General features: G+C 44.6%; 2 long non-coding RNA genes across 4 annotated transcripts in view; one reads left to right on the top strand and one right to left on the bottom strand.

Moving 5' to 3' along the window:
• LOC149917434 (uncharacterized) overlaps positions 1–22,230 on the top strand; it is a 38,613-nt gene that overhangs the window by 3,785 nt on the left and 12,598 nt on the right. The window lies entirely within an intron of this gene.
• Positions 10,972–13,818, bottom strand: LOC116226975 (uncharacterized). Of its 3 annotated transcripts, none has more exons than XR_016467441.1 (3): positions 13,636–13,818; positions 12,113–12,277; positions 10,972–12,006 (listed from the first exon to the last, which is right to left on the bottom strand). It is a non-coding gene; the product is annotated as an uncharacterized LOC116226975 (long non-coding RNA). The 3 variants fall into 3 exon arrangements; XR_016467442.1 differs by having other exon boundaries at positions 12,109–12,242; XR_004166453.2 differs by having other exon boundaries at positions 12,113–12,242.

Here is a 22,230-nt window from a genome sequence, read left to right as displayed (position 1 = left end):
GATACGTTTTGTGATTTATGCTTCCTAAGCTGCAATCTGCCTCCTCCCATGCCTTCCCAAGTGCTGCAATGCTTGTGTTTGCTCAGCTATTGGTACAGTCGCAGCATCACCCAGATTTACTTCCATCTCATCCTTTTCAATACCCCAAGTGAACTGTTTACACTTCATTTATTCCAAATCCCGTGCTGTTTGGGTGGGAATGATGGTTATGGGTTGACAGTTGGACTAGGTGATCTGAGAGGTCTCTTCCAACCTTGATGATTTTATGATTCAGTGATTTCATTGGACCTGACCGAGCTATAAATCTGACACCCATCTTCTGCTGTCACCTGGAGGAAGGCAAAGCTCTAGAGGTGCTGGATGCAGTAGATGGTCACTGCTTTCAGGAGAGGTTGGACCCTTTGGATTTGCATGGGGTGATAGTACACACGTAGGACACAGTGATACAAAACCAGACACCAAAAAAAAGGCAGTACCAATGGAGGGGGATGCTGTTCCCCTGCTGATCTCAAGATCATCAGATCAGTGAGTTTCAAAGGGTGTGAAAACACTACTGCTAAGGACAGAGAAGGTGGTTATAAAGCCAGCAGACACTGCTCACAGCTCTTTTCAGGGCAGTGACAATCATTTACAAAATTCCTGACGTGCAACGAATTGGCAATATTGGCTTTATCAGGACAAGGAGAGCAAGAAGTGGTCTTTTATCCCAAAAAACGGAAACTCTGCCTGAATGAGGTCTGACTGCCTTTGCCTGCAGAGAAAGTGAAAGCCCTGAGTCATCACGCTGACTCGCAGGCTGCCGGCTGCAAACCAGGCACTGAATTCCCACCTATGTTCGCTGCACATATTGCAGATGAAACGCTGCTGACACAGCTGTTTCACCACGTGCCAAAATGGGTGATTCTCCTACAGTTTTTCTTTCCGTGGGGCTTCCCCTTCTCTGCCCTGGGTTGTGTCTATGTTGTACACCGAGGGCAAAGTCTGGCATCTCTTGTCCTCTGGCTGTTGTGTTCAGGGGGCACTTGGTGACTTGTCCTTAGCCAAAATGCCTTTTTTTTTTTTTTTTGTTAGGATACTTTCCCTGCAGAAGCTGAACATGTGTTGAGTTCCAGGTCTCATCCTCTCATGAGGTGTGGCTGGGCCACTCCAAAGCACTGCCAGGTGCTCCCAGAACCCTTGTTCCGGTCACACCAAGCCCTCAGCATCTCTGCAGCCACCCGCACAGCTTTGTTCTGCTCTGGCCTTTGCTTTGCTCCTTGGGTCATCCTTCCTCAGGTCACAGCCACACACATGCAGGGCAATGCTTGCCCTGTCCCTGGGCTGCTGCTGCCTGTGAGCAAGAGCACTCAAGGGACAGCATGTCACTGAGCTGTAATAGAAATAAATGCAGGCAGAGCCCCCTCCTGTTGCCCACAGAGGCTATTTTTGGAGGAACTATTTTAAGGGTTGTTCTGGCGTTCCACATCCTGACATTTCAGCACTTTTACCTCACCTACCGTCTGCACTAATGGGTTTTCAACGACAGATCATCCCTATCAACCCACTGCAGTGATCCTTTATGCCCTATCTGCGCTATACACACCATCTCAGCAGCACCTTTTATTTATAAAACAATAACTCCAGGAATAAAGGGACGTTCCTGCCCTCCCCCTGCCCCCAGCGCCTCAGAACTCAGGCATCCTTTTAGTATTCACTGCGTGATGCCTGCGTCAAGCAAAACACACTTTGTGCAGAAACTGCTTAATAAATAAAATTGAAAGGTGCTCCAAAGTGACCCACAAGGCAGGGGTAATTTTGTATGCTGCTCTTCATGCTTTCTCACTTACTTCTGCTGTTTACAGATTTTTTTTCTTCATCTGTTTGCAGATGAAGATGTTTGAAGAGATGCTGATGTTGCCCTCTTCATGAATAAATCTCTTTTAAGCATGTTGGCCGGCACAATAAAAAATTATCAAACAAATTAGAGCCTGAACCTGCAACCTTTTCTTATGAAAGCAAGCCTGTCCCTGGGCCAGCTCCTGGCCTGCAAGATGCTTCCTCCATAGCAAGAGCCATTCACGTGTGCTGCACGTACAAGGACTGGGGATTTTGTGCTGCAGAACTTGACTACCAGCCAAGGCTGAATGCAGCTCAGCAAAGGGAATCAAGGTGGATGTCAGGGACCAGTTTCAATTTCTTTTTCTTCTGCCACTTGGCGCAGGCATTTGTTGGAGGGGCCAGAGGTTGCTGTAACATGTACCATGGCTTAAGGTCCTTGTGGTAAGGTATGCTTCCAAATTCTGTGTGTGCGAGATGCCTTGCCTGCAACACACAGATGCTCTGGGGCACTTATCCAGGTGTGGCCCATATTGCCATGTCTACCATGTTCTAAGCTTCCCTTTTCCCTCTTGCCTCCAATGGGGAAGCGGTCAGGTGCTGGGGGACTTGCACAATACAGGTTGGTTATGACCTACGTCCTTACCAGCTCAGCTGAACATGGGTGCCCTGAGCCCTTCCCCATACAGGATAAGTGCCTTCCCCAGAGTTTCAGTCTGAAGAGCACCTCACGCCCCAGCTCTGGAGCACCTTTGGCAAGGGATGGCTTCAGCTTCCTCAGCCTTTCAGAAGCAGAAAATTCTGCTCCCAGAGATGTTTCCCAGGATTGTAGACCTTTTTGGGCATGCTTGCTCCGCTGGAGCAGGAACCAAACTTGTGGATTCTGGTGCCCAAAATTAGAAGTGAAAGGATGGAAAATACGTGTACTAGAAACTGTTTTTGTAAATGGCTGAAGTGTATTAGGTGCAATAATGAAGAATTAGAAAGCAATAACACTAACTCAGGCTCTTGGCAGTCCTGATTCCCACTGTGCTGAAAATGGTTTCAATGTAAGTCTTTCATGTGCTGGAGCCAACCAGATAAGCAAAACTCTTCTTGGTATCTTCCTTACTCAAGCTAGAATAGTCAATAAAGCCTTTGTGTTGTGCCTGGTGAGGAAATGACAAAAACAACTCTATCTTGAGCCAAGAAAAACCTTGCAAGGGTAAAGATGATAGGATTTCAACTAAACAGCAGAAGTGCGCTTCAGTATGAATAACTTCCTAGGCTCATGCATGCAGCAAACATGGTGCTGCCAGCTAGTGTCTGTCAACTGCACCCAGCAGCAGTGAGCAGTGTGCAGACACCCACTTTGACATGGTTTCTTGGCTAGTAGGATTTGAAGGGTAACCACATAAACATGAGTAACAGTCCCATAAAATGGTACTAGTTTTACAGAGCCAGGGATGTAAGGCAGAACACACAGAAGAAAAAAGGAAACAAAACCCACCAAGCGATAATTTGAACAGTTGCGGCTGATGGATACATGTTGGAAGGGAGGCTAATTGAAGAATTATTTGTGCAAATATCCAAAATGTGAACAAAGAGAAGTCCTCTCTGTGATGGACAAACCAAATGCTTTTCACTGCCTCCTCTTCCCAAGTACACAAAATCTCATAGCCGTATTTTTGCATTGCTGACAAAGATCTTGGAGCACGGAAGTCAGTCCAGGAGCAGAGGCATTAGAGCCCCTGTATAGGAGAGAAAAAGGCCCTCAGTTCTGGCTTAGTGACTGGAAATAGCTGTCTCCTTCCTGCGACGGACAACCGGGATGAGGGCTTGAAAGACGTTTGTCTTGGAGGCGATGGCTAAGGGCAGAAACTGCTCTCATCTCCCCTTGCTTCCTCTGCCCCTCAGCGTAACACACGTATCTCAGTGCGAAGCACAGGATGTTCGTGTTAGCCTGCAGCATATTGTTCTGAAATGCTTTAATAATTCATTGGAATAATTAAAGAGGAGGAAATCCATAATTTTCTGTGGCAGTTTGCTCCCAGTGCTAAAAATGTGCACCACATTTGCCATTTGAGTGGGCCTGAACTCACCATCCAGGCTTTGATGCTTGCTGTCCCTTTCTTCCGAGAGATTAAAAGAGCTCTTTACTACCCAGCATTTTCCCTCCCTTAAAGTGCTTATCTGCTCTTTGCCTCATCACCCCTCAGTCCTCTTTTTGATGACCTAAACAGATTGAACTCCCAGCCTCTGTCAGGGAGCAGCTCTCTGGTTGTCCAGTCATTCTGCAGCTCCTTTCTTTATGTGCTTGCTGATTTTTCGAAATACTTCTGGAAACACAGATGTCAGAAATACACTGTGTATTCCCCATTTGGTTTCATCAGTGTTGCATGCAGATGTACTTTGTAACAGGATTTTATTTATTTTTTTAATAAACAGTCCTTTCTTAACCATTGGAATCCATGTATTTCTCTTAAGGACTTTTTCCAGGCTGCAGACTTCTACTTTCTAGGTGTGATCAGTATCTGGTTCTTCCAGATGTGTGGCATTTTAGCCAAAGAGACTCTGTAAACTGTTCCACTGGAGTTTACATCACTCTGCTCGCCCCTGTGGTCACCTCGTCTTTCTTGTTGTGCAGATTTCTTCTCAGCTCTTGAGGCTGGTTCATCCAGGCCAGTTGCACTGGTACATATTTAATCTTAGTGCTTTAGTGTCTGCTATATTGTGAAAGACAGGGATTGCTTGAAGGGACATAAGAAGAAATTCAGTTTTTCTTTATTTTTTTTTCTGCTATATATGAGAACAGCTAGCATAGAATCATAAAACCATAGAATCACAGAATGGTTTGAGTTGGAAAGGACCTTAAAGCCCACCCATCCCCAACCTCCTGCCATGGGCAGGGCTGCCACACACGGGGTCAGGCTGCCCAGGGCCCCATCCAACGTGGACTTGAATGCTACAAGGATAGGACACCACAGCTTCTCTGGGCAGCTGTGCCAGGGCCTCACTGCCCACTGAGTAAAGAATTTTCCCCTAACACCTAACCTTATTTTCCCCTCTTTTATTTTAAAGCCATTTCCCCCTTGTTCTATCACTATCAGTACAAAGTAAGTCTCCATCCTCTTTATAAGCTCCCTTCAAGTATTGGAAAGCTGCAGTTGATGTCTCCTCGAGATCTTTTCTCCAAGCTAAACAAGCCCAACTCCTTCAACCATTCTTCACAGGAGAGGTGCTCCCACCCTTTGATCATCTTCATTGCTCTCCTCTGGACCCTATCCCATAGCTCTATACCTCACCTGTACTGGGGACCCCAGATCTGGATGCAGTACTCCAGACGGGGCTTCTGAGGGCAGAATGGAGGGGGGCAATCCCCACTGTCTCCCTGCTGGCCACCCCTCTGTTGAAGCAGCCCAGGATGCTGTTGCCTTCCAGGTTGCAATTGCACACTGCTGGCTCATGTGATTTGAGATCACAGCAATTCTCTTCAAGAAAAGAGGAATATTTTATTTTGTGGAAAAACACAAGAGATAATGAGGAATAAATTTTGAAAATTTCTGTACTGAAAGCTTTTCAGATTTCACTAATTTAACCCAAGACATCTCTTCCAACACAGAGGAGATGATTTGCGCACACATGTTGGTGATTACACAGTCAATGAAAGCCACACTTGAAGCAAAATCTTTGCTAGTGCCATTAGAGATAATGGCATTAGGAAGAAATCCCAAGCAGGGATAATTACTCAGAGTTCATCAGGCCTGGTTATGCAAGCTGCAGAAAGAAGTAGTGAGAGTGAGTACCTTGAAGGAAGGACGTTTCTTAATGATAGTTTTGTTATTCTATTGCCATCATACCTCTACTGGTTGTAAAAGAGATCTGTGCACTGTTTATTTCCCTGAACTCTGTACAAAAGGAATAAATAAAGCTCATGGAGCTGAAGTCAGGAAAGACAGACAGGTCAATAAATCAGAAAGTCATTAAGAGTGGGGAGATATTTTGTGCTGGATTGTGAAATGTACAGGAAACTGCTGAAGATTCTGCATACAGGGATGAGTCCAGTCAAGTGCATATTTAGAGATGAGCCACTGCACTTTAAAGATTGATATGTAGTGAGGGGACATCATAAAATAAGGGTTTACAGGAATCATACTGAAGGCAGTGAAGAAGTAGTTGACTGACTGCTTGCTTGATGATGGAGCGGGCTGGTTTCCAGAAGCAGTGGGGTTTGCAGATCAACATTCTCTATGTTGGGGTGCCTTGCACGTTCTGCTGCAGCTGAGGTGATAGAGGAGGAGGTGAGAGGGCTCCCTATTCCAAGCTCTGGAAGAGAAGGCTCCTTATGCTCCAAAGTTCCTGCCAAATGGCTCAAGAAGTGTAAGTAGAGTGGATGGAGTCTGTGCTGAGGTTGTTTAGGAGATAGGTTGGTTGTGAGCTCTGCTGGAGGAGTCCCCCAGTGCCTGTACCACAGCTGGGTGCTGAGGGAAGGTAGTGTTTGCAGCTTGCATGGAGATGTGTGGATGTGCTGCTTGTTAAAAGGAAATTGAAAATGAAAGCTAAGAGGAGAATGGTTGTGTTTTGGGGGTTGTCTATAGACAACCTAAAAATAAACCATGGGGCCTCAGTAAAGATATTACCAAATATCAGGAAATATTTAATAAAGGAAGTATAGCAGACTCATGCTAAACAGCTGGGTGAAAGAGCTGTCAATGAAGTGCAGGTTGTGTCCAAGCTAGTGAGATCAGGAAGAGCATGAGCTCTGCAATCAGATGCAAAACTGTAGTAAAATAGGCCAAAACAGATTTTGAGGAATAATTTACTGAAAGGCATAAAAACCAATAATAAGACCTTTTTAAACTACATCAGGCAGAGGCTGCTTGCCAGCAAACACGTAGGCCAAGAGATGGCCGTGATCTAATAGAAGCACTTAGAGAAAAAAGGGCCATATCAATGGAAGCAAATGAGCCCTTTATGCTGGAGAGGAGATTTGGGAAGTTTTCCATGCAGAGCATTTTGTTACTGGGGGCTGAGCAAGAAACCACCTCAGACTGAACTGTCAGTAGAGGAAATTTCAGAGCAAACAGATGGAATGAACAGCAACAAATCACCAGGGCCAGCAGGGGTTTACCCTGGACTCCCTAGAAGGCTCAATTTCAAGACTGCTGAATGACCAAGCGCAATGTGCAACCCATGCCTTCCATCAGTCATGCAACAGCAAATGGATCAGTAAATAGCACAGATTTTTTAAAAAAGAGAATTACGGGAAACCACTGTTTAGTATAGCTGCCTTCCATACCAAGCAAATTGCCGGATGGTGTAATGAAGCAAAGTCCAGGCGTATTGGTTGGACTGATGCAGGAGAGATGTGCTGCTCTGCAGATCTGTCAGAGACCCTCAGAAGATTCTGTAAGACTAAAGATGAACGTGACCATCTCAACACAGTGTGTCTGGCACCCCCAAAAGCTGATGAAAGATCTTTCATCACAGTGCTTAGTAAAGAACCATGCGTACTGAGTTCTACTCTCACCCTTGCGTATTGGCCTAGTTAAGCTCTGCAGGGGCTGTGGGAGAGGTGCATCCTATTTGCCCTATAGTGCATTATTTGTAGGTCGAACCTCTCCTTCGGACTTCTGTTGGGGCAGATGGGACAACAGGGTCAGTAGACTTTACAGAATCACAGGACTGTAGGGGTTGGAAGAGACTTCCAGAGATCATCAAAGCATTTTTGCTTTTACAGTGTATTATTCATCCTGTGTTTTTGCATTTATTGGATTGCATTTTCTGATGGAGGAAGGATCGCAGGCTTACCAAGACATTAATTATAATTGCAATTTGCAGCCTACTTGTAAGCCCATTTAGTTTGCATAAAATAAACACCTAAGCTTATGAAAACATGAAAAGTAACAATCTGGGACAGACTTCAACAGCACCACAAATCTGAACAGCCTTCCACCTGGTAGAGAGTTTTCTACAGCTGCTATTTGAACACAACTTTCTAAACCACCTTTGTCCTCACCATGCAGAAATCTCATGTTGCTGATGATCCTCAGTCATCTCTGACAATGTAGTTTCTCTGCCTTACTTTATACTGCTGTATACAAAATTATCATTTTTGTACTGACAGCCTGGGCTGCTGTGCCCCAAGTGGACTCTACTGGCAGATAAAAATTGGAATTATTCTTCTATTTGGGGATTTGTTTGCTCCTGCTTGGTAATTAGGGTAAAAGCCCATTGTTCAGGGTTATAAAATCAGCTGATAACTCATTTGCAGGGTTTAAAGAAATGAAATCATATGAAGAACCTGGGTGTGCATTTAAAATTAAAGTTCTGGTTTTGCATTCAAATGGTAGCGATATATAATGTGATGATTAAAATGGAAGATGAGGAAATACGTTGCTTTGAAAGTTTTAATCTGTTATTTCCATAGGAACATGTCAGGGAATCGAGGATACTTGATTTTCCTTTGTTGTTCTGCATAACTGAATATACTTGGGTCATTATATCTGAGTAATCATAATGACATTCTTAAAAACAAAAAAAAGAGAATGATAGCAGCATCTGATTAAGTGCAGCTTATTTCTAATCTTCTGAAAAATCAGATTTAACAATTTTTGGAGTCCTTTTTTTCCCATTGATGAACTGCAGATTTACATGACTAATGTCTATTAGCACATGTAAATACTCTTCGCCTCAGTAGGAAGCGACAGTGAGAAAATAAATCCTGCCCACAGCCCATTCTGTCAGATGAATCAAATCTATGAATGGTATTTTTTCCTAGTGGGGTTTTGGCTGGGTTGGGAAACACAGCAAACGTTTAATCTAATAGGTTTTCATCTCTGAAGGCAAATGTCAGCATCAATTTACCTCGGGGCTAAGTGAGACCTCTGGAGGGATCTTGGCTCTGAGCAGGGGGTCGAGGCATGAAGCCTCTGTAATGAGGGTGAGAATGGGCTAGCAAACGTGAGGCAAATGGCCAAGGGGTGTGAGAATAGGATGTGCTCCAAAGTGGGACATTTCTTGCATGTGGAAGAGAAGCTGAGCACCTGGAACTGAAGTGCGCTCACCTGGCTACATGGAGATGCTTGCAAATAAGTTTCAGTAGCTGTTCTCTCTGTTAAAAGCAAAACAAGTACACACATCCTTGACAGCAATCCATCAGACATGTTACTTCACATACATTTTAGGAGTACTAGATAATGGAGGAACGTAACAAAGTCATTTTTGTCTTTCTCTTGAATAAACCAAATAATGATTATCAAATCAATTAATTATCAAATAAATAATGTGAATAATTTAAGAAGGCATCGTTATTTTGCAAGAAATTATATCCTGTTCTATGAAGCTTTGGAGTCAGCTATTGTGCAAAGATAAGAAATACACGGAGCAGTTTTGTCCTAGAAATCTGCTTCCAGTGGCACGCTGCATTAAGAAAAGCAGACCGTTTGGACTCTCAATGCACCGTGCAGATGAATAGCTAGAATGCACGATATGGGCACAGTCTTCAGCTCTTGTCAGCTGGCAGAGCTCCAGCTGGTTCAGCTGCGTGCTGCTCATGCACTCTCTTTAGGGACCCGCCTTCTCACCTCAATTTCCTTAACAAAAACCTGTATACCATATTGTGTTGGTGTGCCTGCTCTGCTATACTTTGAATTTTTTCCAGAAAAAATCTGCGGAAATTCTTGCAGATAGATTCTACAAATTCTCATGAAAACAGGTGAATAAGAAGGGAAGGGGTACCCTGACGATGAAGCCAGCATCTGTCAGTGCTTGGTGTCACATCAGCTAGACACAGCTGGGAAATCCAACTTAACACTGTTGGTCAGAGAGCCACTTGTAAAAACAAAAGCAAAAGCTGCAGTACTGGATCAAAACGACGCCAGTTATCAGCTTCAGGTGGTGCTGAGAGAAGGTGTTGGCCTCCTCACAGAACGGGGCACATTCACCTGTAGGAAGGGTCGGCTGCACATCAAGTCATTAGCAGCTGTTTGATTGATCTTTGTGGATTCCTGCACGCAGCTCATTATTTAATCAATTAAAATGTCTTGGAAAATGTTATTATTTAAAATGGCTGTTTAGGATTACAGAAATAATTCTAATTACAGACAGCGTTGGGGGTGTTGTATTTTGCCAAAAATTTCTGTAGTAAAATTCTCTTTTCTGTTTGTGAGAAGTTAGGAAAGCGTTAACTATTTGCATTAAAGTTTTCTGTGCTGGCTGTTTACTGCTCACAGATCTTTTTCTCGGAATGAAGCTAGGGAAAGACATACATCTCACAGCTGAGGTTTGAAAGCTGTGCACTACCCACGCATCGAGGCAGGGGCTGGGAATTCCTTTGCAGCCAAGACCTTGCATCAAGGACATGATTTTAACCATCCCTATCCCAGACTTCTCTTAAGTACAGGAAAAACAACAACAACCACCACCACCAAAACGACAACAAAAAAAACTCACTGTGGGCTGCATGTTCTTATTGATGACTTGTCCCAGCTGAAAATCTCCCAGGGGACAAGAATCACCTTCTGCAATGCCTTTTTCCATCTCCAGGACCTGCAGGACACACGCTAGGAACATCCAAGCCCAGGGGCACTGATGACAGCGCATCTCACAGGATACCTCCTCATAATAACTGCATAAATGGGGTAACAGGCAGCATCTCTGTCCAGTGCTCTCAGAAGCTTTCATCCCTTTGCTGGCACCAAGAGGGACAGGCAGCCAGGACTTGCAGCAGACACCCAAACCCATGGCTTCTTTTGTACCCCACCAGTCCTTCCCTGTTTGTGAACTGCAGGTCTAACGGGGCACCTCCCCCCACAGCAATTCCCCTTCTTTCCTTCTTGGCAGAAACAGCCTTGAAGTGTGGAATTGACCACCTCACCCTAGATAAACCATGCTGCTAAAAGCAATGGGTTGGTATAGAGTACACATCATGAGCTTCCTTCCGAACTGAATCAGAGCTGTGGAGCAAGTCAAGGAGTTCTCTGCAACTCATTTCTTACATCAACTGGAGGAAGCATGGGTAGTGTACTGGATTTGGTGACAGCAGAGAAAGATTCTGCTACAGTGCAGCCAGTCTCCCTTGAGGGATTTCACCTTAGCCTCTTTTTTTTTTTTTTCTTTTTATTGCTGTCACAAAATCCCTGTGTGATGGTGGAAATCTACAGGAACAAAACCTCTCAGAGATGACCATTTGCATGTGGCAGTACCCAGCTTGAAACCTTGGAAGCATTTAGCAGGCACAGTCACATCTGAAATCAACAGAAGCTATTTCCTAAGCATGCAAAGTGCTGTGGAAAAATATTATATACTATGAAATGATAAGCCCTAGGTATTTCAAATCTTCCACCCTGAGTTAGAGGTTAGTTTTGACCGTATTCCCTGTGTCTCAATTCTCTGTGCGTAACCATCTCCACTGACAATACATCTCACCAGAAGCACACTGGGAGTAAGTTAAATGTTTGTGAAACACTGATATCACACACTGCAGCAAAGCCCAGGGAGGCACGAATAATGCTGTTTTCAGAGCAGGGTGTGAAAAGTGCACAGTAAATGAGACAGTCATGCATTGAAGATGAAGTGGAGCAAGATGTTGAGGAGCAGTTAATGAAGAATGTGTCAAGTAGAAAACAACAGTAGTATAGTGAGATAATTAAGGATATTTCATAACCCAAATACCCATAAGAACTGGTAACAATCACTTAGAAAAGCGTGCAAAATTAGTCACTCATTTAGGAGATCTTATATAATCACTTAAATTGTTTCAGCATCTGCAGAAGTAAGATCTGAACACACCTCATTTGTCCAAGATGACACAACTACATTGTGAAAATCCAATGTGCCCTTTTGGCATTTGTATTTCGAAGAACACCAAGACACCGATTCTGGCTCTATCAGACAGTGCCAGAAAGCGTCCTACATATGTAGTTTATTGGTGTGGAAATGGAGAAAAACCTAAGAACCACACTGAGAAGAAAGGTCAAAGCTCTGTGGAAAGTTACTGCACTATGAGGATACTATTTGCTTATAGGTAATTATGTTATCATTGCTTATAGCTCCTTTTGCTCATTTAACTTGGACATTCATTAAATGTAAGTGAAAGAAAAGTTTCATAAGAAAAAGGATTAAAGTGAGTGCTAGATGGATGTCTTCACTGAGATATGGTGGAGTTGCTCCATGTTCTTTCTCAGTAAGAATTTCTTGTAGATTTGCCCACTGTTTTGATAACAGGAAAAAAAAAAAAATGAGGCATGTAGAGGACCTACAAGAATAACATCTTTTCAGATCAGTATTTAGAGGGGTAAAATAACTACTGACTTACGCCAGCTGACAGTCTCTCTCTCCAGCCACATATTTATCCCACCCAGTAGAAGATGCTGCAGACCTGGGGGGCTGTACATTTCCACTCTCTCATCAGATCTTTCCCTGAACAGTGGCACGTTGCAGAAATGCTACATGGCAAAACAACAATAATGCTTTCTGGTATCTGCTCAAAATATAGAAAATACAAATTATTTTGAAAGAGATGTATAGTGTGCTGAGAAGCAGCATTCAATAAAGTAATTGGTTGCAGGCATCTTTTCTTATTAAAATGGAGCAATTGTAAATAACAGAATGATATTTAAATTGAATGGTATGTGAGGGGAGTACGAAAGATTTACAAGCAGCATTTGTAATTGCATTATCTCTAAGTAGAAACTGTACAAATTGTAATGAAAAAATACAAATGTATCTTGATATAAAATGGGAATGTTTGATCAAGAGGATGAATATGTAAGGAATAAGTTACTTTTATTGAAGAAGTTCCTGCTGCCTGCATGCAATATTCATAAAATGTGTTAAAAGTTTATAAACAGAAAGATATTTGCTAAAATACAAATTTAACATAGAAGGTGTATTTTAAATATTTAACAAAATGATTGCACTTTATTAACAGTGTGCTCTTTATTTCTCAGATTAAAAACTCACTTTTTTTTTTATCCCTCCTATCTTTATTTGACATAGCTTTATTAGTTATTTGGCACGCATGACCAGAAACAGCTAAGGAGTGCTAATTATTTCTAAAAACATTAAAGAATTCCAGCAGTTTGTGTTTCAAAGGTGTTACACACATTTTGTTAAATTTGTTTTGTTGGAAGAAATCATGCAGTGCTTCAGCTCCATGATAGGGCCTAAGCTCCCACTCACTGCAGCAGGGCACCTGAGATGCAGCTCTGCCCTTTCTGAGCATCCTATGGAACCCAGTGCTTGACACTGCCTGCTGACACCACATTCCACTAATAGGGTCACCTGCAGTGAAGGAATCCACCCAGACTTCCTGAAAGAGCTTCCCTGAAATCTTTTTTTCCCCCCTCTTCTCTCACTCTTATTTCACTTTAAGCCAGAAAGTCTGAGAAAATGTTGGTAAGGAGAAAAGGGAATGGTGGGACTGTGTCAGCTCTCACCTGGGAGAGCTGGCTGCTTTGTGCTTTGGCCATCAGAGATTATAATACCAGCCTTTCTGAGAAGAAAGATGTTTTTATTGATATCTAACCCAAACCTCCCCTCGAGCAGCTTAAGGCCATTCTCTCTCATCCCATCACTGTTACCTGGGATAAGAGGCCAATCCCCACCTCAGCACAGCCTCCTTTCAGGCAGCTGTAGAGAGCAATCAGGTCTCCCCCGAGCCTCCTCTTCTTCAGACTGAACAATCCCAGCTCCCTCAGCTGCTCCCTATAAGACTTGGGCTCCAGATCACTCACAGATTTGTTGCTGCACAATCAATAGGTGTACAATCAATACAGAGGTTAGGTTTAGTAAGATTACCACAGTGGAAAGATAATCAAAATAAATGGAAATGCTCACCAGTGTTGTAGGCTCACAGTAAACTCCACAAGGAGGAACCTCCACAAAGAAACACTTCCCCACGGCAGTCAGCCCTTAAATGGGGTCTAGGAGAGGTGCAGCCAGGCTCCACCCCTTCCATCACACAGCTGAATCGCCTCCACCTGTGCTCCATGGCTGACTCAGTGCTTGCCTCAGGTGATCAATCAGTGCTTCAGGATGTGATCAACAGTTCCCATGCAGTTGCCCTTCTCTGGACACACTTCTGGGCCTTCATGTCCTTCTTGTAATGAGGGTCCCAAAACTGAACACAGCACTCCAAGTGAAGCCTCAGCAGTGCTGAGAACTGAGAGATGATCATCTCCTTTCTCCTTCTGGCTGTGTTATTTCTAATACAAGCCAGGATTCTGATGGCCTTCTCAGCCACCTGGGCACACTGCTGGCTCATGTGCAGCAAAGTGTTAACATCCCCATATCCTTCTCCTGTATGCAGCTTTCCAGCCACTCTGCCTTAAGCTTGTAGTAATGCCTGGAGTTGCTGTGATCAACATGCAGGACCCAGCACTTGGTCTCGTTGAACTTCATCCCATTGGCCTCAGCCCATTGTTCCAGCCTGTCCAGATCCCTCTGCGGGGCCTTCCTACCCTCAAGCAGATTGACACTTTCCCCCGAATTTGGTGTCATTGGCAAGCTTACTGAGAATGCACTTAATCTCCTTGTCAACAAAGAAGATATCAAACAGGACTGTACCCAGTCATCAGCAGCCTATGCAGCAGCACAGAGGTACAATCACGAAAAAAGTGAAAAAGGAACATTCACAACCCTCTGGCTATTTGCAGCCTGGAGGACAAAATGCTGTTCTGGCTGCTGTTGATCACTGCTCACCCATTTAACAAGTGGGGATGACTCTGCCCCCTTTGGCAGCAAACCCAACAAAGGGCAATGGTGTCTTTGAGACTTCCCACCAGCACCTAAATGACACCATCCGAACTGAGCCAGAAACTCACAGCTTCAGCGACATGCTGCAAAGAAACTTTCACAGAAAGGTTTAACACAAAACCAGCCAGGACAATCACTGCTGGGAAACTGCAGGTAGTGCTCAGATTCTGCATTCAAAGGTCATCTTTCCTGATAGCTTCACAAGGATGTTTCTATTTTTCTAGTTGCCCAAGACACCTATGCCATACTTAAGACGAAACTGTTTCAGAAAATGGCTTTCAAGGGCATCGCTGCTCTGCTTTGTGCTCTGGTGTGTAGCAAGGCAGAGCTCACGTCTCATTCCACGCACTGTTTTTCTCATAAGAGAGCAGGTCTCAGCTCACTCCCAAGAAAGCAAAGAGTTACCCACAGCCATTTATTATTTCTAACCATGGAAAAGTGTGATAAACTAAATCAAATGATTGGAGAAAGTCCCAATTGCTCAAGCTGCATCACATGATCAATTCAAAGACCAAGAAAGAGAACCATGGCAAAAGCAGAGTCCACCATGGGTACTGGTAGACGCTGTCAGCATCTGCAGTAAATGACTCACAGTCTGACAACTGAATTTATTAGAAAGAGACTTGGGCTCTGATGGATTCAGTCTTGCTGAAAAAGTAATGGATTTATACATCTCTTCTGAGCTTTTCAAAGCATTAATATCTTTTTTTTTTTTTTTATTACCTTGATTACACTCTTAGATGTGTACTGTGCACAACCACGGACCTTGTTTGATGCCCACTGCCAGTGGTGGGAGGAGGATCCCAGCTGATCACTGCTATGCGTTTTCTGCTGCACACAGAGGGCCTCCAGCCAATGTAACTCTGTGTTTGCCCCATTTGTACAATTAGTTTAAGTATGTTTTTGTAGAATAATTATCTGAAAGTAGCATGACTTAACAGAGGAGTGCTTTCTAAAATCGGGTGAGTTGAGCACGAAACATCATTTGTGCTAATCTGTCTGAAACTGGGGAAGTGTGAAATGCAAATGTAGAGAGGAATTATCTCTTCTGCAGTATTATAGGCCAGAAAAAAAATCTGTTTATTACACAAAATAAAACGTATTTGTAACAAAATCTTGACTTACACTGGTTCCCAGCTAAGTTAATGTATTATTAATTGTGCATTTTTGGATATAAATTGAGAAGGAGGAAGACAAACTATCTCTAGCACTGCAGCCACTTAACTGTAACAATCGCATTTTCTTTTTAATACGGTAAGTTTATTTTTAAAATGATCTACAGAGCAGCAGATGGGGGAACAAATTCTCTGTGGATCCACCAACACACAGACCATGGAGCAGTGCCTGGTGCCAGGCATGTCCACCTTGCGGTCCTTCCTCCCTGCCTCCCCATTATCCTGGGGCTGGCAACCAGAAATGCAAACATCCTCTGAAGGTAAAACCCCTGTAGTGTTTGAGCTGGCATCGGTTGTCATAAACAACTTCCTAGCTGGGCTGCGGCTTCTCTCCGTGCGGCTGTCTTAGGGGATTCTGTGCTTCTGCAAGCACAGCTGCCTCCAGCAGCAGTGGGAAGGTAGATGCAGAGAGGAGGCTCTGGTCCACAGGTCCCAAGGAAAAGCTCTGGAATAGAATCATAGAATCATAGAATCATAGAATCATAGAATCATAAAATCACAGAATCACAGAATCATAGAATCACAGAATCATTGCCTGCTGCCTCATGCAGATAATTTGTTTCCCTGTTGTCAAGTGAACTCCTGCCATGCAGGTTGCAAAATCCCCACCGGTATCAGCAAGGATGGGGTTTCACTCCAGGCTGCATCATCCTTGTGTTTTCTCATTAATTATTGCTCCCGTGCTTTATCTGTAAAAGCACCAAGCAGCAGCACATCAATCACAACCCCAGCCTGAACTACGGCTTCTCCATTTTGTGCTGTTTCAGAAAATGCAGACTTCCAGGCTGGACAGTGCTATTGCAGCCAAGCCGGTGGGCAGGCTGAAGCTGCTTATGCCCTGCAGCATGCCCTCTCCTTCCCACGCACATGCTGCAGCCAGCAGAAGGGTTTGGTATTAATGCCCAACATTGTTTATTCGGATTTTTAAACTCAAAAGTGTGTTTTTGGGTGACTAGAAAGGGTATGCTGTCAGTCCAGGCTGCTGATTCTGTTGTTGTGTGGGGTAGTCTCAACACAATAGGGACAGTCCTGATGTGCACTAGAAATGAAAGAAGAATCCTGCAGTGTGCAGGTAAATATATTAAATAATGGCAACCCTGCAGCACAGCAAATAGGAAGAAAACTGAAGGAACTCTCATCTTTTTTTGAGTATTATCTGCATCTGCTACCAACCTCTGAAGCCCATCATCACCTTCCTAGAGTGCAGAAGATACAGGAATATACGCATCTTAGCCATCAGTCTGTGATGGTGGGAAGCATTCTTAACTCTTCTACTAAAGGAATTTATGCTGTAGAATCATAGAATTTCAGAATCATTGAGGTTGGAAAAGACATTCCAGACCTTCAAACAAGTCATGAGGTGTCTCATAGCATTGCCATGGAAGCACTGCATCTGCCTGAGTTTGGAGAAGGAAAGGCAGGGGCTGGGGTAACTGGCTCTGAGGAAAGCCCTGGAGGAAAACATGCTTCTTTACCAGGCAGTCTGTGCATGTTCATCATCCGTCTGCAACTGGGCAGTTTTGCAAGAAGTGGATCACAGAGACGAGAGGTGACGGGGTGCTATTTGGCATCAGTGATGTTTCTGGGAAGATGTTTTGGGAGAAGAGTATCAATGTGACAGTCACCAGTGTGCTCAGTCCCTTCTGCCAGGGATGTCCCTGTAGCATGGATACCAGATCTGCTGGGAAGGATGCTGGCCGTGCCCCCAAGCTCTGTGTCACAATACCCACTCCTTTAGGGATGGCTATCAGGGATCCTGATTTGAAATCATCTTTAAACCACCTCCTTCAAGGCTACCCAGGGTGCCTGCAGGTGCAGTAAACTGGGCTCCACTGCAATACGTTTTTCATCCAATCAAGGAAACATCACAAGGTCTGTTTTGGCCCTGGAACTACGGAATCTGAGCAAAACTGAAACACCCGCTCTGGGAAAAATGCAGCCATCTCAGCATCTTAGAGCTATGTGAAGAATTTCATACACATGTTGGAAACTCATTTCAGTTTCCTATTTATTTCAAGAAGCATTTTGGTTGAATTTACCACTTCTGACTCCATCTTCACTGTGTGCTTACTACATGCGTGCATGTTGGTTTGTTTTTAAAGGACATTACCTACCTGAGCAGCCCTTCAGTGGATGAGAGACTTCCAAGCACACTAGGTAGAAATATCTGAGAAATAGTCCTGCATTTGAGGAAATGGAGATTTGTAAAGCCCTGACCCTTCTGCTAGCTGTCTGCGGGCTCCTGGGGCCCTCACCACAGCCGCAAAAAGGCTGGGTGTTCTACCTTTTGGCCTAGCTGAGAAGTACCCTTTAAGGCAAATCACTCCCAATAGCTGGCATCTATATGGTTTAGAAATCATTCACCCTGTTAGGAAAGGAATCTGCTAAAGCAATTGCAATGTCTTCATCTGGCAGCATCTGTTGTGGTAAAACTTGGTTCTTGGCAAACACAAAGTTGGTGGAGGTGTGGTGCCACATACAAATGGTGTATCTCCCCATCTCCCCATGGCCAGAACAGAGTCTGTGCTAAGTATGAGACCAGCAACCTCATGCCTTGCACCTCAGCTGCCCTGTGGTGATGTCCAGGAGGAGAGAAAGGAAATCCTGATAAAGTCGACATGAAACAGTTTGGCTGAAAAAAGAATAAATGAGTGCATTTATTCCAATCAATGAATGGAACTTTGCAAAGTAGCTTGCCACTGGCCTTGCAGCGGAGGCACTCAACAATGGCAAGAGGACACTTCTTGGGCAGCTGGGAGGCCTTGGTTTGGTGTGCCTTTATCCTATGAAGTACTCTGCATGGAGAGGGTTTAGGGCTTTCTGCTGGCTTTCTTCTGCTGTTATATTTCCTTCTTGAAATACAACTTTCAAAACTTGATTTTTCTGTTACTGTGTTATTTTACGTGCTGCACATAGCACTTGCCTTTTCTTTCTAGGATGACTTATCCATCCTGTGGCAAAGCCAGTCCTGGTTCCTCTCTCCTCCTACTTCTTGTGTTGAAGAGAAGGGGTTTCTCTCCTGCCTCACACCAGCCTGACTTCATAACCCAGGATAGTGGAAGGGAACACATCCCTGTTTGCAGCACTTTTTCCATCCTTCTTCTCCATCACTCTGCATGTCCCTGTGTGCTGCAGGAGCTCAGACTGGAGGAGCAGGAGCATTTACATCATGGGATCAGAGAATATTACTAGGTCTATTAGAGAATATCACTAGCCCATTCCATCTAATGCTTTCATAGAATCATAGCACAGAGTCATTAAGGTTGGAAAAGCCTTCTAAGACCATCCAGTCCAACCTCCAACCCACCCCCACCATGCCCACTGACCACATCCCTCAGTGCCACATCCACACAGTTCTTGAACACCTCCAAGGATGTGGCTGCACCACCTCCCTGGGCAGCTTGTTCTGACCTCTCCCACCCATAAACAGTAGTACATCCTGCATTTTCTTGCTCATGGCCTAATTACATTAATTTGGAATTGTGATGGTTGCCACTGCATGTAGGAGATGGGGCTTTTCCTTCCTTGACTGAAGCCACCAGTAGCAGTAGGTTCAGCCATGAGCCCTGGATGTTTGGGGATAAGGTGGTGTTGGTCACTGCCTTCACTTGCACATCAGCCTGAAACTGTTGGTTCTTCCAACACAGAAGTTAAGAAACGTTGATTTAACTATCCAGATGGATGTGCACAGAGATAAACAGGAAATAGGCATCTCATAAGGCTTTTTGCCTCTGTAAATTTGATTTCTGATGCTGTTATGTCATGAGTCACCACAAGGAAGGTCTAGGATTTTTCTCACCACTTTGCATCACTCTTCCAACGCATCACTAAATCATTTTAAAATGCAATTTTGTTGGTCCAGTTGCCAGCAGGAAATCCAGCTTCCAGCCCCTATCGGTTGCATCCCGCTTATCCTTCATGGAAGTTAAAGAGTGAACCTGTGCTATGCGTGCCAGATCTCTTAGTTTATCATTAAGCTGATAATACACTTCACTCTCATTACTATTCTATCATTAGGATCTGAGTGTTTTGAGTGTTTGACTAAGTGGCTGTTTTTTCTCCTCAGAGGGATATGAGATGCTGCCTCACAGCAAGGTGTCCTGAAAACCTTTTCTTAATGAACAAGTGATTAAAAGGCTTAAGTGCAAGCAAGCATCCAAAACACAAGCTGCATTATCACAGAACGAGCCAGAAATAGGCTAACCCCCAGCACCACTGGGAGCCCACAGGTCCTTCAGCCAGATGCTCTTGATGCTCCCTGGCTTTGTCTCAGCGGTGAGCAAGATCCTGTGTGCTACCTGAGCTACGGCCTGCTCTCCATCACGGATGGCTGGCTTGTCTGGCTTGTCCTCTGCCATGCACATCAAAGCCATCCCAGGGCAGAGCTGGCTTTTCCCCTGTCCCCATGCATGTTCTGGATTCTGAAGTGAGAGTCCCTACTCTCACCAAGCCTGTGTCTCCTTTGGCTTGGCTGCCAGCAAAAGCACAGCCAGCGAGTGAGAGTGAGACAGGCAGTCCTCGGTGATTTGTACTTCTGTGCTATCTTTCACCAGGCCAGATTTTAATATTTAATAGGAGTACAAGAACATAAAACCTGGGCTGCAGCATCAGCATCCCTTCCCATGGAGTGGTGACAGCTGCAGCAAACAAAAACACATGCCCTCTTGAAGGAGCATCAGCTAAGGAAATGCAAAATCCCCGGAGTGAAACCTTCAGAAATCAATGGAAGTTTAGACAGCACTTGCAGCAGAGCTCAGATTTCACCTCATTTTCCCTACCCAATGTAAGTGCCTTGCTGGCATGCCAAGGATATGCACTCAGTGCTGCTTCTCAGTGCCCCATCACTCAGGCAGCTCATGCACGTCACCTCACTTCTCAACTAGTTACCAGGTGAAGTGTGTGGAATGAGGTGTTTGTCATGCTGTGCCTGGGCCAGTGTGCCTCCAAGGCCCTGCAGGGCACTCACAGCCCAGTAGGGCTCTTCTGGTGGCATAGGCTGTTTGCTCTCTGAGTGAAAAGAAAGCAGAGGGATAAAAATAAAACCTTCTCTCTGACATCTGGTAGAAATTTCTCTTCCATTTGTTTCTATTTCTGCACTTTTATCCTCCCTCTTGTTCCAGTAACTGAAACAGCAGCACAAGCCAACATTATCCGTCATTATCTAAATCATTTCCAGTGACACTGGTTCAATTAAGTGCCCTCACAGACGTCTTCATGCTCCCGAGAATGATGTCTCATCTCCTTACATCTGGAGAAGCTGTCTGTTGTGCCTGCATCAGCTCTGCTGCTGCTGGGACCTTGCTTGGCCAACGCGTTGTGTGGTGGCTTCGTTGTTCCCTATTCCTTGATGACCCCAAAAGATGTGGGCTCTTGGGCCAGCGCAATGGGGACTAGGGACTGGGAAATGAGTCCCGAGGAATTTTGGCAGAGAGGAGGGAGGTCAGAGTCATAACAGACTCAACTCATCCTGGGCTTTAGTGAACTTCTCCAGGGCTGGAAACATGATGCTGGATCACGGGAGAGCAGATGATCCAGGAGAAATACTTCATTAACTCCTCACTCTGCTGGAAGGTGAGGTGTGGGGGGATTGGAGGCTTGGAATTAAAAGCCTGATACCTTGCCAGAGAGATGATGACAAAAATCAAAAGGGAAAGCACACTTTATTTGCAAAGTTCAAGAAGGGTATTACAATCAAGAAGAGGAAAGCAAATTGAGGCATTAAAAATAAAGCACTTGATAGGAGCTCTTTGAGACGGTGGCTAGGAAGCATTTCACTTCAGCTCCCTCATGACAGCACCATGCCTCCCATTTCCTCCCCTTTCATGCCTTGGTCCCAGGCTGTGCACAAAGGCACTGTGTCAACTTGTTCCAACCTGCTCACAGCTGCCCACACTGGAGCTGTGAGGCATTCTTTACTGTGGGTCCCATTGCCATGACCTGACATGCAAAGCACTTTGCCATCAGCCAAATAAAGATGGGCTGCAGACAGTGGGACCTTCTGATTAATGCAGTCTTGGGGTGGGAAGGAGGCAGAGAAAAGCACAGCTTGAGGTCAAACCCATTTTTTTGCACTCTTTTCATCACATTTCTGGGTGACACCTCACTTCCTCCATGCTTTCTGCTACAAATCGAGAATATGTTTACTATTCAGAGGAAAGTGGGGTGCCCTACGGCAAAGCTGGGATCTCTCCACCACAAAAGCTTCTATAGTTATCTCCTACCCTCAGACAAGGGTGGCAATATTACAGTTACATCTACATTTCCTTCCAGCCAGGTGCAGCACTGGGGTGGCTGGTGTTGCAGAGCTGCCCAGAATAGTTTTGCCAAAGAAACCTCCTACCCCAGCTTGCATTCTGATTGCTGAGTCTGAAAGCCTCAAGGGCAGTGATGCCCAGCAGTTCTGTGTTCAGCTCAGTGAGGGTTATGAGGGACCCAGGATCTGTGCTATCAGTGCTCCCCAGGGCTGACATCTTGTCCCCGACACCTTGAGGTCCCAAAGACA

This window comes from Phasianus colchicus, chromosome 6 (assembly GCF_987193195.1).
Source record: "Phasianus colchicus chromosome 6, bPhaCol1.hap1.1, whole genome shotgun sequence".
In the NCBI taxonomy this organism is placed as follows: domain Eukaryota; kingdom Metazoa; phylum Chordata; class Aves; order Galliformes; family Phasianidae; genus Phasianus; species Phasianus colchicus.
The sequence above is the reverse complement of the archived record's forward strand: the minus strand, read 5'-3'. Positions and strand labels throughout refer to the sequence as shown.